The following is a 17,816-nucleotide window of genomic DNA, read 5'->3' on the forward strand; positions in this document are numbered from 1 at the left end:
CTAAGTTAATTGTCACATGAAGTCACATCACAGTCGCGGGAGTAGTTCCGTGACTGAATTACTATAATACCAATGGAAATTGGCAGTGTGACAACTTGCTCTTGAGAACGTAATTAGAGCAGTCAACTGTTATTATAGGCCTGCTTGTTTTGCAGAGCTATAAGAAAAGAAAAACAATCAGAACTGTAGTCTGATATCAGTTAGAGCTATCGTCGACGCGTTTCCACAGTGTAAGACGATGTTAACCACTGCTTCATCAGGACGAGATGGTAAGTATATTATTGGTTGTTAATGGCTGAATAAAGGAGCAGCAGAACGCAGGTTGTTACAATTTGTGAAATAGACTGCGCCTGCCTTGATGTTCCTTATCAAGGAGAAGTGCCAAGAGGGCTGATACTGATTATGTATAGGAGCAATTGGACGGCTGGATTGATGCATAATAAATAAACAGCCGCCTAGTGGCATATACAACAGAGCCCAAACGGGCAGCACTTCTGTCAGACACACATGAAAGTAAGCGGTCTGGGGCACTAGGGTGTGGGGTGTGTATGTGTGGGGTGAGAGGGGATGGGGAGGAGGGTTGTGAAAACCATAAATGGCTCCATGTATTAGCTTAAGATGTAACTCCCTCCATCTTTCCTTTATGATATGTTTCTTCACGGAAGCCCAGCCTTCAAGTATTTTCTCACTAATCTCAGGGTCTTCTAGTTCTCGTGTTCATCTTTTACATAGAGAGGGGTAATCTTTATCCGCATTATTTTTTCTAATGTGAAAGTACAAAGTAGAGATTGAGTGTTTCTTAGGAGGGTATTGTATGAAAAAGCCTAGTGTATTGGTGACATGTTCCTTTGCTATATTAATCAGTCTACCTTTCAAAAACCCCCGAAGGGCTTATTTTTGGTGTGATGTGCTGTAGTTTTTTATTGTTACAATATTTTTGGTAAATACAGCTTTTTTAAAATCCCTTTTATTACTCTTTTTGGGAGGCTAAATGAATAAAATAAGCATTTTGGCTCAATTTTTTAAAATACTTTTTGCCATGAAGGATATATAGTGTGTTGAATTTATTGTACAGATCAATATGAATATGAAGATACCAAATATGTAGGTATTTTTTATATATACAGGGGAAAGTGCACAAAAAATGTTGTTTTCTCTTTTTTTCTTACGTGTTTTTTTTTATATTTTACACTTTTTAAAAAACATTTTTTATGTCTCTGTAGGAGACTTGAAGCAGCAAAACTATGATCGCTATGATAATGCATTGCAGTACCTCTGTAAGTAATACATTATTACTTACAATAGCGATCACAGGCCATGACAGGCCCGCTCGCCATTGTCTGGAATCCAGTTGTCATGGCAACCCATCAGCCCTCCGAGATTACATAATGTGCTCCCTCTGTGAACCCTTTATATGGCACAATCTACATTGATCGTGGCATATAAGGGGTTACCAGCAGGATGCCACCTGTAGTGGCCTCACCATCACCTGACCAGCGACTTCGCACCTGACCAGGCCGCTGGGAACCTGAAGCTGGGGAGCACTGACAGCAGGAAGCCTACAGAGTAGGTGAGGGGAGCACCACATAGTATGAAATCAGCTGCGGATACGCAGCTGATTTCCAGTCAAAATCCGCACTAAGGAGGAGAGATTAGGGTAGTAGGATCCTGGGTGCACACACTGTATGGCTGGTATTCACTATTGTGATGAGTAGCCATCAGAGCACATGCCAACAGATAGGGCTCTGCGTGCCCCCTCTGGCACGCGTGAAATAGGTTCGCCACTACGGGGCTAGGTAATATAATTCTGATTAGTGGGGATCTCAAAGCTGAGACCTCCCACCAATCCCGAGAATGGCGGTCCTGTGACCCTGTCTTCTCATCACTGTGGGCTTGCTGCACCCACCCATAGTAATGTCAGCACCTCTCCATTTATTTCAATGAGGCTGACAGAAATAGCAGAGTATAAGTGCTTGGCTATCTCTGATAGGTATCGTCAGTCTAATTGAAAATGAATAGAGCAGCACTTAACATGCATGACTGCTGCTCCATTCAATCTCCTCCTTGCGGTGAGGGTGCAGTGAACTCATAGTGAGGGGGAGATGGGGAGATGCAAACCTGTTCTTGGGATTGGTGGTGGTCTCAGTAGTGAGATATGGATAGGTGATAAAAGTTAATTCCAGAAAATCCCTTTGAAGGAGTTAATACATAACAGAGATGTCACTTTCTAGCTTGAAACAAAAATAGTATCAAAGAGGTTACTTAGATTTACTTAGTTTCTTTAAATTTCATAGGTTACACTCAGGTAATGCCTAAACCAATAAGTCTGGCAACATTTCAAAGCAAGTCCATGCCAGGCGCAGACATAGACATATAATGACAAAAACTACAAAAGATTATAGAAAGAAATAAAATCACAGTTTGTAATTTAAACAATGATACTAAGTAGAAGCCTAATAAAGTCAGAGACTTAATAACATCCATATGTACTAATTTTCCCATTTTCCACATCAGCAACAGAGATAGCAAATATTAAATGTCATTAAGACATTATCTTGTTCCCACAAAGCACCAATAAATAATGCAGGCTGACTTTAATGAAAACATACACACATTTTGATTGTGTGTGTTTGTTTTTACTATTGCTGCATGTATCTACTTATTAGTATTTTCTATACATTAACTGTTGCTTAAATATTGAGCATAATATATATTGTACTTATACAGCATTTCCTTCATAGAATATAATTTAAAGGGCTTGTCCCACAAAAAATATTTTTTATAGTTAAATCCATAATTATAAACATCTTTTGTATTTACACCAGATGGACCAGAGATTTTGGACCGACTGCTGCAACTTTGGGCCAGTGAAAATCACTTTGCACTGGTAATGGTTTAACAAAATTGTACTTATGGTTGATGTCCTTTAAGGTGGGATGGTGCAGGAGACAACAGATAATACCACGGGATGCCCAAACAGTTACTTTACTGGTGATAACTTGGAACAGTGGCATACAAATAGTTAGGGCTCACTCACACTCACATATGTGTCCAGTGTATTATGCGTCTACTTTTCATTTGCATAGGCTTCCTACACACAGGCGAGAGTGATATCGGGCCAAGAATCTTGGCTCGATATCGCGCTTGTGAACGTGCAAGGTACCGTGGATGTTGTGATCAGCCGCGCTGGAGGATCGGCACTTTTCCCATTGTTTTCAATGCGAAACTTTGCATTACACTAGCGTCCACATCGCTCACTGTGCGATGTGTTTTACAGTCCCATTGAAAGCAATGGGTGATGTGTTCCCAGGAACATGGAAAGTTAGAAAATGCCACGTGCATTCAAAAGAATGGGGTTCATATTCGTGCGAGATTTGTGCGTTTTGCAATGCACAAATCTTGCGCGATTTTCTTGGCCTAATACATGGTACTAAAAAACCCATTGATTTCTATTGAGCCACTCACAGCTATGTTCTATTTTGGTGCTTATTACACATGTAATACACACCACTATAGGCTACAAGGATTTAACATACAGAGCAAATACGCATTTACATGCATATTTGCTGAGTGTACTGTGGATTAGGACTCATTTACATGGCTGTATGAGTACAACAGAAGAGCCTACAGAGATTGCATACGGGCTGGGATAGGCACTGCGCAAGCCCGGAATTATGATGTCATAGACATGCGCAGAGTGAGTTTTTCTCTTTTTTCAAATTCCCCGCTCTGTGCAGAATGGGGCTCTGTATTAAATGCTGCCCTGTCGCAGGCATTGTGAAGGGGCAGCGTTTCATTACGCAGCCTTTCAAGGGCTATGTATGTAACGCAGAAAAATAGAGCATGCCTATTTCTCCTGCGTTTTATATGGATGTCTCCTCGTAGTTCAATGCAGGTGTGAATGGAAATATGAAAGTCCATAGATTTTCATTGCCTCCATTCACTGCGTGTTATGCAGGGAAATACACATGCATAATATATGGTGACAATACGCCCGTGTGAATGAGCCCTTGAGTTACAAATACGCACATAATACGCATCCCCCATAAGCCCGTGTACATGAGCCCTTACTGTCGATCTTGAACATTGGCACATAAATACTTTTAGTCTAGTGGAAACAGCAGTATGGTTTATTGGATTGGCACAGCTTGGCGTTACTCCATTCATACAGGACTACAACAGCAGGCATTGACTCATCCGGTGGACTTTTGGCACACCTCAGACAATTGTTTGGCACTCTTCAGGGCAGTACTCCACAAGGCCAGCTACAACTGCTTGCTGACCTCACTGCTCAACTGTGCTCTGATCAGCACAGCACATTTCCGTGGTAGCACAGCATCAGATTCTCTGTGGCATGCACCACAGTGAAACCCTGCTTGTGTCTCAGTTATATGTCATCAACAACTCCTCAGGGAGGGAACCTAGATTTATCGGTATTATTGTATCTTGACGCCACCGGAAGCTAGGGGTTTGACAGGAGGAACGCCCCTCTCGCACACCCAGCTCCCGATAGGGTCAAGAAGCGAAGGTCCTGGAAGGAGGTAAACTGCATGGGGAAGCGCTGTAGTAAGTCCGTGAGGGGGGCTCGGTGTCTGTTGGGCGGCGCTCACCTGCAGCGCTGTTACAGCAGCTAAGCGGCTGTCCCCCGGCCTCCCAGCTGTCCGCGGGCCGGTGGCTATAACGGGGACTCCCCAGCCGCTGTTGGCTGCCTGCTGTCCTAATTCAGTGTGCGGGAGGCGCATGTCAGAAAGTATCGCCCTCTGCTGCTGCCTCCCTGTGGTACTGCTGCTGTGGGTAGACAGGCCAGCGCTGTGTCTTAGCTGATACCAACCGGGGATAAGGAAAGGGAGGGCCTTCAGCAGCGCCGCTGGCAGAGGAGCTTCACGGCCCTGAGGCCTCCCTTATGCCCAACCCACTCTGCGGTGTAACACAACGTGGGGTGCGTTATTCTGCCCTGACGGCGGAGAGAGGGGTTTCATTTGCTGCAATGCATGCCTCCTGCGGTGGCCCCGAAGGAATGGAGGTGCAGCCCTCCTTGAATTGCAGCGGGGTGACTTATTCTGGACGGCTGGAGGGAGAGGGTTTCACCTGGCCCAATGCGCGCCTCGGAAAGGAACGGAGGAGAAGGGCTTCCCGGATTGCAACTGCAGAATCAGCTTACTGGGCTGCCAGGACCTGCAGCACAACCAGCTCTTCCAGCCAATCATGTTCAGGGAGCGTCACCCCCATACTATCCAATCATCTACTTTCACATAGCCACTCTTGCCTACAACACTGTTTACTACCATTACAAAGTGAAACAACAGCAGGTATTAAAGAGACAGTACTAAAATAACTGTAAAATGTATATGTATGTAAAACACTAAATCTGTTTGTTTGTATACAAATCCACAGTTCTTGTCCGATTTCAGTGAAATTTTGGATGCGCGTTCTTCAGTACCAGGCAAAGAATACTGGCTTGATTAAAAATAGAAAACTCACCAAACTCCCCTATAATTTTGGTTGCCAATAGGAACCAATCACAGCTCAGCTTTCTTTTTTAAAAATTCTTTATTTTATCAGCTTCAATTTCCATGCAATAACATTTTACTGCATTTCTGCAGCAACACTGTACATACTGTAACTGTTTTATTTTTCCGTCGGCATGGTTGTGCGAGGGCTCACTTATTGCGGCACATCATGTAGTTTACGTTGCTACCATTTTGGAATACATGCGACTTTTGGATCGGTTTTTATTGCATTTTTTTCGGGGAGACAGGGTGACTGAAACTGCATTTCTGGCGTTCTTAATTTTTTTTTTTCAGACGATGTTCACCGTGCGGAGTAAATAATGTGCTACTTTGATTGAGCGGACTTTTACAGACGCGGCGATACCAAATATGTATTTTTATTTTATGATTTAGATTTTTTTATTATAGGTATGGCAAAAGAGGGGATGATTTAAAGTTTTTTAACTTTTTTTTTTTTACAATTAGTAAAATTTTATTGATCTGATTTTTACTTTTTTTTAGCGCTCCACAACCAGCATTTTAAATACGATTCATGGGGAAGATAAAACAAACTTTCTTCTTTTTTTTTTACACTTCTAAAAACTTTTTAAAACTTTTACATGATCGCTGTTATCCATCGGTTAACAGTGATTATGTGACCAGGAACCGCATACAGCGGCTCCCGATGACAGCTCCCTGCTCTCGGCTACTCATACTAGCCGGAAGCAGGATGTTTGTAAATGTCCTGAGCCTCCCGGCCCTCTGCGCGTGACGTAATGACGTCTGGTGCACATGCAAAGGTGCTGCAGGACCAGAACGCCAGGAACATCGCAAAGGACAGGGGTGAGTATCCCCAGCTCCCCTTACGGATATGATCCGCAAGGGGAGCTGAAACGTTAACTTTTATTTACTTTCTATCGACTTTTATGTGATTGCGTGACCAGGGGGAGGGGGCCGCCGGCTGTTTACAATGGGAAGGGCCGGGTGGTGGGGGAGCTAAGCTCCCTCCATTTGTCCGCAGACAGCATTTTGGGGGGAAGGTTGCGAGGCCCCACCCCCTTCCATTGCAAACAGTCGGAGGGGATGAGAGCGGAGGTGAGCCGGAGAGGGGGAGAGAAGGGGGAAGACAGCTCAGATGGTAGTGTATATCGGCCGTCTGTAAAAACGGTGGCCGATATACGCTCGTGTAAATAAGCCATAAGCACCATAATGCCAAAAGTTCAGAAACATGACACTGTAGCCTCTGATTGGCTGAAGCGTTCACCTGACTTCCACCTATGGCAACTGTCAGAACAAATGCCAAAGCAACAGAGGGGCTGAAACACTGGATCCTGGTGGAGGCAGACGGGTAAGTACAGCTCAGTTTATTATTTTACTACAGGCAGCCATGTTAAACAATACATGGGTGATTTCACATGAGTGGAATATTTCTGCAATATGCACCTAAAAAGCAACCTAATCTGTCGCTGTGGAATTCCATTCCATAATCTGAATTTTCACACGGCCAAGAAAATCATGCGAGATTTGTGCGCTGCAAGACGAATATGAACCCCATTCTTTTGAAAGCGGTCAAACACATGAGTGATTTTTTTCCCCGCATCGCATCAAAATATGGCAAACAAATTGCGACACATCCTATCTTTGGTTGGGGCGTGCCCTCACATCACCCATTGTTTGCAATAGGGCTGGCGGCAGCATTGCGCCACATGCTAGGTGCATACATTGAGGATCCCTACTTTCCAATGCGAGAAAGACGCCTCGCATCCACGGCAAAATTGCATGTTGGCGCATGTTTTACATCGCATACTGTGGTACCTGGCGTTACGAGTGACTTGGCTTGCGAGTTTTTTGACTTGCGAGCAGGCTGTCTCCCGAGCTGAGGCTCCGGGGGATCTATACTCACCTGTCGCCGGCGTATCGTCCTCCCAATGGTCTACGGTGCTGCTGCAGGCTGACGCTTCCTCCTCCACACTGACAGAGCATTGCTTTCTGGATGTGCGGCTTGAATGCCCCGCCTCCAGCAAGCTAATGCTCTGATTGGCTAACTCAGTGCAGCATTACCTAATGAAAGCCAGCGCTGGGTTAACCAATCATAGCCATTTAATGCGATGTGCTATATCATCCTGTCAATTCTGGCAAAATGCCGGACTGCTCGCTGGAAATCGAACACAACCCATTATAATCAATGGGGTCCGTTTGGCGCCGTACGGTTCCATCATAAGACGGATCTGTTCGGCTATGGGGTGTCATTTTCCTGCTCCTTGAATGGAGCAGGAAAACGGAACCTCCGATAACTGATGTGAACGCGCCCTAACTGCGCTATTTGGTCTGTTTGAAATACGGACATGAAACGGAATTAAAAGGAAATATTCTAGTTTTTAATGAAAACTCATTGAAATCAATTGGAAACAAAATGGAACCATTTAATCCCTTTTTTATTTCCAGAACAGAGAAATGGAAATGCATAACTGAGGCTACAACGCCGGGTGGACCTTGTTATGGTGTCCATCTTTATCGTAATAAAGGTTATCGCTGTATTATGGATGGTGGCCTCCATCTTGTATTTTGGGGTCTCACTGTGATAATTATCACATGTCCCTTAGGCCAGCTTCACATGAATGGTTTCCTACTGCGGAATCCGTACGCGCACAGAGGATCCGCAGCGAATGACAGGCATTGAAAGGCATGTACATTCGCTTTTTCACTCACACTCGCGGATGCGAATGGTGTTTTGTGCGAACCGAGGAAAAAATGCTCTGCAGCCTACAATGCAGTCAATGGAGGCCGACCAACCTGCAGCCCATACGGAATTGACATTATGTATGGGCCGCGGTTACCCGTGTCATCGCTAAGCGACGGCGCAGAAAATACAAATATTGACAAGAAATCGGTCCTGCACATGGCTGACGACGAGCCACCGCGGTCATACGCAATTCAGAAATCACAAGTACGCGGGGTCACCGGCCGGAATCAGCTGCGGGAATCACATGCGGAATACGATCGTGCGAAGACGGCCTAAGGATAAAAGAATTAAATGGTAGCAGTCAGTTTCTTAGAAAGAAATGGCGATTTATGTTTATTAGCAGGTTGTAAATCGGTAGTAGCGCCATTTCTCCAATATACCCGCTTTATACACTGTGAGGAGCGTCGAGTTACCGACGACATTCTCTCCCCTCACACAACATTCCCGCCACTTTTCACACAGAGCCTTCCCGTCGCTTTTAAAAATGTCACGTGACTGAGCGCAGCTATGCCCCGCCCCCTCCGTCTGATTGGCTGTTGCGTGCGCCGTGCGTCTGACGCCGACGGCGGGGCTGGATCCTTGGTGAACAACTGGCGCCGTGTGAGTATTAGCAGGGAAGTGGGAAGGCGGAGGAGGAGGCGGTGTCGCTGCTTTGTTGTAGTCCTGTCACCTGCAGGTAATGCGGCTCCTGTCCTCAGGCGGGCTGCGGTGTGCGGGGAGGGCTGAGGCTTTGTAGCGGCCTGTGGGACGAGCTCGGCGCTTGCCGTCACCTGTCACACTTGTCGCACGGCGTGGCCGCAGGACAGACCTGCACTCGTGTCAGGACCGCAGCCGCGGAGACTTGTAGCTAGTCGTCTGCCTGAGGCTCTGCGGGCTGCTGGGTGGCACTGTCTACATGGAAGCAGCCATTTATGTCTCGCTGAGAGGGGGGTGCCGGTGGAGCAGTACTGTGGGGGTCACAAGTGGGACTGGCCCTTTAACTAGTGGTGATCATGTGAAGTATGACTATTCCTTCTAGGCTTCTTCTATCCCATTCACAAGCCCAGGCTGCTTAAAGGGGTATTCCCGGTATGACCGGTAATCAATCGGTGGCGCCGCCGGTCCGCATCCCCGCCGTCTGTGCAGCTGAGCTGGAGGTCCACATGGGAAGTGTAGTAATAGACCCCAATGAGGAGCCGGAAGTGTGACGGAAAGTATCGCTCCCATCGACTTCACTAGGAGGGAAGCCAACTATTAGGCTTGGTTCCCACGGGACGTATTCTCGGTGGAAATCTCACGGTTTTGCTGCAGCGAAAAAACGTGAGATTTCTTCCAGGAAAACACAGTTTCAAAACCCGCGGTACTTAGCCGTGGGATTTGGAGTGGCTTGGCCGCATGCTTTTCTGTTGCGGCCCTCCATACAGGAGAGCATGGCCGAAACGAGAAAAAAAAATTAGGCATGCTGCGGCCGGGGAATCCGCGGTGGTTAGCCGCAACGGATTGTCCACCCCGTGTGGACGAGATTTTCGACAAACCTCGTTCACATGACTGGCCATCCCCGGGATTAGCGGCCGCAGGCAGACTTGCCAAAGCGAAATTCTGCACGGAATTTCTGCGCCAAATCTGCACTGTGTGACCCCAGCCTTATACTTCCTGCAGTGACCGCTGATGACGTCCGGTCCACCGACTGTGGTGGGGTGCTAAGTGGCAGACCCCTGACGATCAACTATTGATGACCCGCTCTGAGGATGGGGCATCAGTGGTAAATGCCAGAAGTCCCCCTTGTAAAGGTTGTGCGGGCTTTTTTTCACCCCACAAGCGCAGCACTAAACCTCTGTTTATTTTCCGGGTCTCACCCTAGCATTTATGTATCGCGTATTATACACATTGGACACAGACTGTCCTGATTTTTTTTTTTTTGCCTTTTAGTGCGTATTTCACGCACTAAATTGCCCATTCAAATAAATTGTACGTTTAATACTGCTTTTTACTGCATTTTTTTTTTTACATAGGTTACTATGCCATAGGGAGGGAGAAAATAGTGACGACATCGGCGTGTGTGCGCCTGCATTGTTACTGTGCAAAATATGCAGTAAAAATAAGCTTGCGTGAGAGTGGCCTAAATAGCTGCAAATGTGTTAAAATAGCAAAGGCAGTCAGTACTGATGTATTATGTCGCCACCGGAAGTTAGGGGTGGAGACATAATACAGCAGTGTTGACATTTGTTGACGCCCCCAGCTTCTCATAGGCTGTCACCGCTAACGTACTATGTGAGGCTCTCACCTCAAGTGCTGTCCGGACCCCGCACCCCAGCTCTGAAGTAGCGTCTGTACCCAACTTTCTGGCTGTCAGAGCCTTGATCGCTGCACATAATGGTCCCTCAGCGGCGCCAGCAGTGCCCGCTACCCCTGCCTGCTGTCTGCGCGCTGGCGTCCTCGCTGTCGGTGTGCGTGCTGCCGCATTCTCTGATTCACTGTTGCCGCCATTTGTAGCATGGAGGGACATCGTGCAGAGGGCTTCAGGTTCACGGTGGTGAGTGGGGAGGAGAGTGACAAGCCTGGCAGTGTACAGCGGCCGCTGAGCCGGGATGTGGCCGCTGACTGCTATTCGTCTCCCCTGGCTCCTGTCCCTTCAGCTACTGCCACGGCCCCCGCAGCTTTAGGGGTTGGTGACCTTATAACTAATTTAGGGTGGCTTCACACCTGTGTTCTGGATTCCGCTTTGCTGCTCCGTCTTGGTACATAACTGATCAGCGCCTAACGGACCCTGACTATAATGGGGTTAGTTTGGTTTCTGCCTGACTTTTGGATGGAAGAAAAAGCACGGGATGCCGTATCTGTGACGCCGGGACCTCCGACTGCTAATACAGGCTCTGTTGTGTCCTGTTCTTCTGTAGCGTTCAGCGATGCTGCCCCCATCCACAAGAAGGCTGCCGATGGAAGGACGTCATGTCTTCTCATTGATGCACAATGTGGTCAATTCCCAACATTATTCCTAGAAATTTTTGGGAAAAAAAGGCCGTTAGTAAGATTGGTGACAACCATCAATGGGATGTATCTTTACAGTCGAGCAGTGACTGGACCATGTAGATTCGTGTGGGGACGGACCTGAACTTGGCAACGTTCATCTATTCATAGATGTGTAAGAGGGATAAGGCCTCATGTCCACGGGCGGGTCGGATTCCACATGCGACCATGTATCTGGAGAATCCGTAGCAGACCTGATTTTCCCCGTGGACATGAGGCCTAAGAGGGGAACTGCAGAAAACCGAGTTCTGAGGACGGATCCTAGTAGGATGGTTATCAGCGTTACTTTGCAGCCACAATGCTCTGTTAGGCCCCATACACAAGGATGATTTTTATTTTTTTTTTCTTCTTTGCTCCTTCGTTTTACCAGTTTTGTCTGAGCTTGTAACAGAGTAAACTCGGGCCCATTAAAATCAATGGGGCTGTTCAGACCAGCGATCTTTCACGTGGATCAGTGGTCTGTGCAAAAAAAAAATAAATCACAGAATGCCCTGATATCCATTTTCACGGGCGAGAAGCGGACATGCAGTGTGGGGTGAGAGCGGCTCGGACCGCATGCGGACAGGGTGTCTGTGCTGTCCTGTGCCAGCTGTGTCTGAGATCCTCCGGTACAACTCACGCATGGCCATCTCAATGTTGGTGTAAGGCCGGGCTCACATAAGCGGGTGCTAAAACATGCATCTTAGCGCTGTGAGCAGCCGCGTCGTGCGTATGGTAGCGGTTTTTGACTGCGCATGACAGCGCATCTCTCACACGTGGTCATATGCAGTCTTCCTGGTTTCTTATTTTTTTACATTTTCCCCCTGTTGCTTAGTGACAACGTGTATAAACACCGCACATCTGCGATGTAATTGCGTAGTACAGCGTTTATTACACACCCATAGAGAACAATAGGCCTCTATCACGCAAAATCCGCAGTAACATAGAATGTGCTGCGTTCCTCTTTACAAGCGTATTATTGGTAAGTGTGAGCGGATCGATGAAAATCAATGTACTCTCATCGACTCTGTTAAACACGTATTGCGCAATAAAACTGCGCCCGTGTGCGCCTGCCCTGCCGTCGGGTTCACACCGGTGTTTCTTAGTTTTTCTTTTCTATCCTAAGAGCAGAACGAATTCGGTTAACTCTCCGTTAAATCCAGTGGGACCGATTTACCTTCAGTTTGATTCTGTTCCATCCAGAAGTGCAGTACTTTTCTTACCTCAAAAAATTGGAACTGGACCACATAGACTTTGACATTTAAAAAAAAAAATATATATATATTTTTTTCAATCTTTTATTTTTTGTTCTACTCTATGGGGACCGACACAAAGGAAACTTCCATTTCTGCTTTCGTTTAACTGATTTGTTTAATACAGTTGCGTATGTGTGGTTGTGAAATGGAGCTACATCTCACAAAAAACTTCATGTGTAACTGCTAAAAGTGAAAACTTGGCCTTTTTTTTTTAATTGACAAATGCCTTCGCATTGGTTTAAGTTTTCATTTTTTTTCCCTTTCAAAAAATAAAAAAAATCTGTTAATTTAAGAGAGCACTAATGTCAACCTAGATCATAGCAGTGATCAAGCAATATGGTCTCTAGTGGAACATAATAATAATGTATTAAAAGAAAAAAAACACATCACCCTTTCCCATTAAATACTTTAAAAACAAAACATCCCCCCCCCCCCCCCTTAAAAAAAAAAAAAAAAGCAGCAATCCGTACTCTTAGGGCTCATGCCCACGGCTGTGACAGACTCTCGCAGCGGAGTCTGCCACGGCGCCTCCCCCGCCCAAAACCCCCATATTTACCACTCCAGATCCTCCGTACGTGTTCTGCATGGAGGGCCGGCGCAGTACAGCGTATGATGCCCCGCAGTGTCAGGTGACGCGGTGGGCGTGGCCACGTATTCATGCAATACTTCCACTGTGCTACAATGGAAGTATAGCGTGACAACCGGCTTCCATTTACTACAATGGAAGCCGGCCACGCGTATTCCCGCGGCATTTAGAACATGCCGCGGGGCGGAATTCTTGTGGATTGGCCGCACCAAAAATCCACGAGAATTCCACTGGCAATCCACAGCTGCGGGTTTTGGAGCAGCTTCGCCGCCTGCATTTCCGCTGTGGCCATCTCTACCTATAGACAGGAGGGAGGCTGCTACAGGAAAAAAAAGAATTGACATGCTGCGTATTTAATTTCCGTGCCGCATGGCCTTTTCCGCACCGTTTGTCTGCAATGGATTGGCCACAGCTTGTGGATGAGATTTTTGCAAAATCTTGTCTACTTTGCTGGCTAATCCCGGAATTAGGAGCCAGCAGTAGAATTTCCGTGTGGGCAATCCGCACAGGAAAATCCGCAGCAAATCCATCCCATGTGCACCCAGCCTTAGCCTAGAATTGCTGTCTTTGGTCATTTCTTATTCAAGAAAGTGGAATAAATTGCTGAGAGGCTGAGCTCACATGGGTGTAAGATCACCGCATATTAAGCGCACGTGTGATACGTGGTAATTTGCAGTCAATCAAATACATTGCCTTATGCTGTTCTGCTCACATTTGCCTGTAAACACTGCATAATATGTGAGGGTAAAAAATAATGTAGCATGTTCTTTTTTTGCTGTGAGAGCCCATTGTTATGTTTGGGCGTATAATCAATGCCACCCATGCACAGTTAAATTGTGTATGGTCAGCCTACATACGTGTCATTGCGAAGTGGCAGTGTGGGAAATTTAAACCAGGCAAAAAACAGGAAGACTGTGCATGACGGCGTGCGTGCGATAAACGGTCATACACAGTACAATTTTGCTGCCGTGCGCAGCGATAGGCCAGCTCCACAGTGGTAAAGCCCTGCATGGCTCAGGCAGAGTTCCAAGCATACGGCTGTGTGAGCCCGGCCATACAGCATGCACCCAAAAATGTTCACTACACCATGTGCAAAATGTACTGACCCCCAGGAAAAAGGTGTCATTTATGCCGATGAACAACGCAACACTTAATGCAAAAAAACAATAACGGAACAGTCTCTTACATCCCACCACAGAGTTATAGGTAACCAAAAATGGTGGCCTGGAAAACTAGAAGTCCTCTTACAAAAAACAAGCCCTTGTACAACTACATTCATGGGAAACATACCGTTAAATTGAACCCGTCACAGCCGATCAGCACCACAGGCTGATAGTGCCCACCAGACTGGGGTGCACTTCTTATACTTTCGGCTCCTTGTTCGCCCACCATGACCACTAGAAGTTGGCGCTTGGTCTGTGAGCATGACTTTCTTCAAAGTCAGTGTGATCACACACACTGTTCTCTATGGGAGTGCGCACTCATTGAGTGAAGAAAGGGTGATATTTGCAGGCAGAGAGCTGACTTTAGGGGTGACTCATGAATGGGGAGCTGGGGAAGTTTAAGTCCCCCTCCTTTCCCCCCGGACTCGACATTCCCTTTCATATGAATGCCATAACTTTAGTTTGAGGCTTATCGGATGTGACGGCTTCCCTTTTAAGACTTTTTGAATGCAGTGATAGAAAAAAAAGTCAGTGCCGCCACTGGAAACCTGTCCGAGGATGGGAGAATTTATGTACAGCCGGGGGGGAGGGGGCGGAGCCTAATCTTATACCGTTCAGAGCAGTGTAATGTTAGACTCCGCCTATGGCTTCACCCTACCTCTCCAGCCTTTACATATATTTTTCCATCCTAGCACTGATTTCTACTGGTTGCACTGTCAGCAGTGGTTTTATGCAATTCTTGGACATTTCCTAAATGTCACGTGCCTGAAATGGGAAAAGCTTCCTTAACTGTAACGTCATGTACTCTTGTCCTTCCTGTTGGTAATTCTTGGCACCTCGCCTAGATTGCGTCACTGTTATATGCTGAGTAGGCATTTTGGTTGCTGGCTATAAAAACTTTATGGCTTTCAGTCATCGCTTGTGTAACGTATAGTGACTCCTGTTTAAACACACTAGAGATCCTGGTCTTTCCGTGTGGCGTATCTCTATGGCACAAAACCTAGGCTTTAAATTGGTAATATGGCTTCAATAATGAAGCCTATCCCTTGTACCTTGAAGTTAAAGTGGTTGTCCGAGTTACAGCTTGTGAGTAAAACCTCTTCTGTATGCCGTAAAATAACAATAGGCTTATAGTCGCCTCTCACTGGTGCTTCTGCGGGTCTCCCCTATGACGTTACTTGTTTGTCTTCTCCAGCCCGTTTATGCCACATCACAGGTACTGCAGCCAATAACAGAGCTCAGCCCTCAATCACTGAGCTCTTATTGGCTGCAGTGACTGTGACGTCCCATAATCTGGGTGGGACTGCAGCCTGTATACATGGGCCTCATTTTCCATTTACTGGTTTGTCACAATGTCTCTTTTCGTCTCTGTAATGGAACCTTGTGACATAATTAGACACGTGGCCTTACTGTAGCTCAGTTTAACCTTTTCTAAGAACCAGGCTGTTTTGTACCTGAAGGACCAGACACCACTTAGGGATTTTACCTATGTGGTTTTATTGCTCTATTCTCTTTTTTCCCTTCAGTTACCTTATTTATTTTTTTTTTAACGTGACATATAGGGTTATTTATTTTTTTAAAATATCTTTTTCACTGACTTCTCCCCCCCCCCCCCTCTTTTTTTTTGTCTTATTGCAGGTGTAAAAGTTTGTGTGTGTGTGTGTGTATATATATATTATAGTTTGTATATAATATTTTTATATTATATCGCTTGTTAGTATATTTACACCAAAATAAAATATAGGAATGGGTTTCTCATTTTGTTTCGGACGTCTTGCTATATAATATGTATGGTTTTGGATTACAGGGCGCATAATGGCGACAGTTTTGGTGGGCGTCGGCTTTGGTTTATCTTTTTTTGTATATAGTTTTATTTTATTCTATAATTGTTTTACTTATTAAAAAAAATTACATACATATCTAAGGGGGACATCCATATTTGTGTGTTTTGTTTTTTTTTGACACTTTTTTTTTTTTTTTTTCCCCTCCGTAGCTGAGGCATCTATAGGAGCCCCAGTTACAGGGTAAACATCCCCCTGTAGTGACAATAGTCACTGACAGAGCTTATCGGGGCCTGCTAAGAAAGATTTTCACTTTCACTCTTTAATACATAGCGCTCATTGAGTGCTGTGTACTAGAGAAAGGAGAAGGCAGAAAGGGTTAAAAACCATTCTTGCCTTCTCCCACGGGTTCTCAGCTGACAATCCAACATGCTTCTGATTGATAGCAGAGGCTTTAAAGCCCAGGATCAAGCGCCGTAAATTTACAGTGCTTGGTCCTAAATAAGTTCATTTAAGTGAATGAATGGGACTAAGCTGTAATAGGCGCAGCCATCACACTATGGATGACTGTGCGTGGCATGCAATGAAGAAGCTGCAACGTCGGTCAGATCACAGAACTCATCAATCCTGATCGGAGGGTGTTGGGATTTCCGCCGATTTCTTGTTTTATAGTAGTGACAGGTCATCAATATCAAAGTCCTGGAAAACCATTTAAAACTTCACATGTGTAGTCCCCTTTTTTTAGAGCTCTTTCACATAGGCGTAAATGTGCAGTCCATAAAGTCCATTGATTTCGATGGGTTCATCCACAGCTGTGTATTTTTCATGGGACGTTGGGTTGTCTGAATAACAGCTGCATATCCTATCTTGGTGCGTATGATGCACTGTAACTGTCCGTTGAAATCAATGGGAATGTATATAGGAAACCTGTGTATTTACATATGATATCAATGGGATTTCCTTTTTTTTTTTTTTTTGTGTGTGCATGTATACATGCCACATAGAGTCTGCCGACAGGCAATGCAAACGCACGGCAACAGTGTGTTTCGGACTGTAAATGCACCCTTACCAATCAATCCTGGAATACTACCTGGGATGAAGAAAACTCAGTATCAAATTTTCAAAGTGTTGTAACTTTACCACCAGAGCACGAGTAATTTTATTTTATTACAGCAAAACTGTATTGAGCAAATTTATGTGTGATATGTGGCAATTGTATGACTAATTTTGAAAAATAAAGTAGTATTGTCTGTCCAGGAAGGTGTAATATATCAGGGTTAAAGGGCTTCTCCGGCGATACATTTTATCTTTCACGATGTAGCGCCTCCCTCATGTTCAGTCTATCTATTGCCTAGTTTTACCTTGGATAGTTACTCCTTTTTATCTGAAACGTCTAGCCCCTTTCTCCTAAAATGGTCATGTGATCTCAATTCTGACCAGCTCAGATTTACTTGGGGTAAGGCCTCATTCATATGGGTGTATTTGCGCTTTGTAGTACAAGTGTTAGGCCCCCTGCACATGGGCGGAAATTCCGCGGTGGGATTTCCCGTAGAATTTCTGCCCTGGTCTGCTGCCATAGGATTGCATTAGAAAACGCAATCCTAGGCAGATGCGATTTCAAAACAAATCGCGACATTTTCTATTTGTGTGGGTCTCGCAGAGGCTCTGGGTGGCAGCCGGCACATCAGAGCTTCGGCGACGCCAGGAGCGGGTGAGTTGCAGGCCTCTGAAGGAGCACGGGTCTGCATCCCGCTGCAAGAATTCTCGCAGTGGGATCCGACCCGGCTGTCTGCAGGAGGCCTTATACAGACCG

The 17,816-nt window shown here is 45.7% G+C and overlaps 1 protein-coding gene across 3 annotated transcripts in view; it reads left to right on the plus strand.

The window, feature by feature from the left end:
* Window positions 1-250: 250 nt before the first annotated feature.
* The window catches only part of LNPK (lunapark, ER junction formation factor), a 65,469-nt gene continuing 47,903 nt past the window's right edge, over window positions 251-17,816 (plus strand). The window contains exon 1 of one of the 3 annotated variants that reach the window (XM_066575805.1): window positions 251-269. The gene's annotated coding sequence lies outside the window, so the exon portion shown is untranslated. Of the gene's footprint in view, window positions 270-8,789; window positions 8,909-17,816 lie in introns of those variants that run through there. The other 2 variants (XM_066575804.1, XM_066575803.1) reach the window with 2 other exon arrangements.

The sequence above is a fragment of the Eleutherodactylus coqui genome, chromosome 8 (genome assembly GCF_035609145.1).
Source record: "Eleutherodactylus coqui strain aEleCoq1 chromosome 8, aEleCoq1.hap1, whole genome shotgun sequence".
Lineage (NCBI taxonomy): Eukaryota > Metazoa > Chordata > Amphibia > Anura > Eleutherodactylidae > Eleutherodactylus > Eleutherodactylus coqui.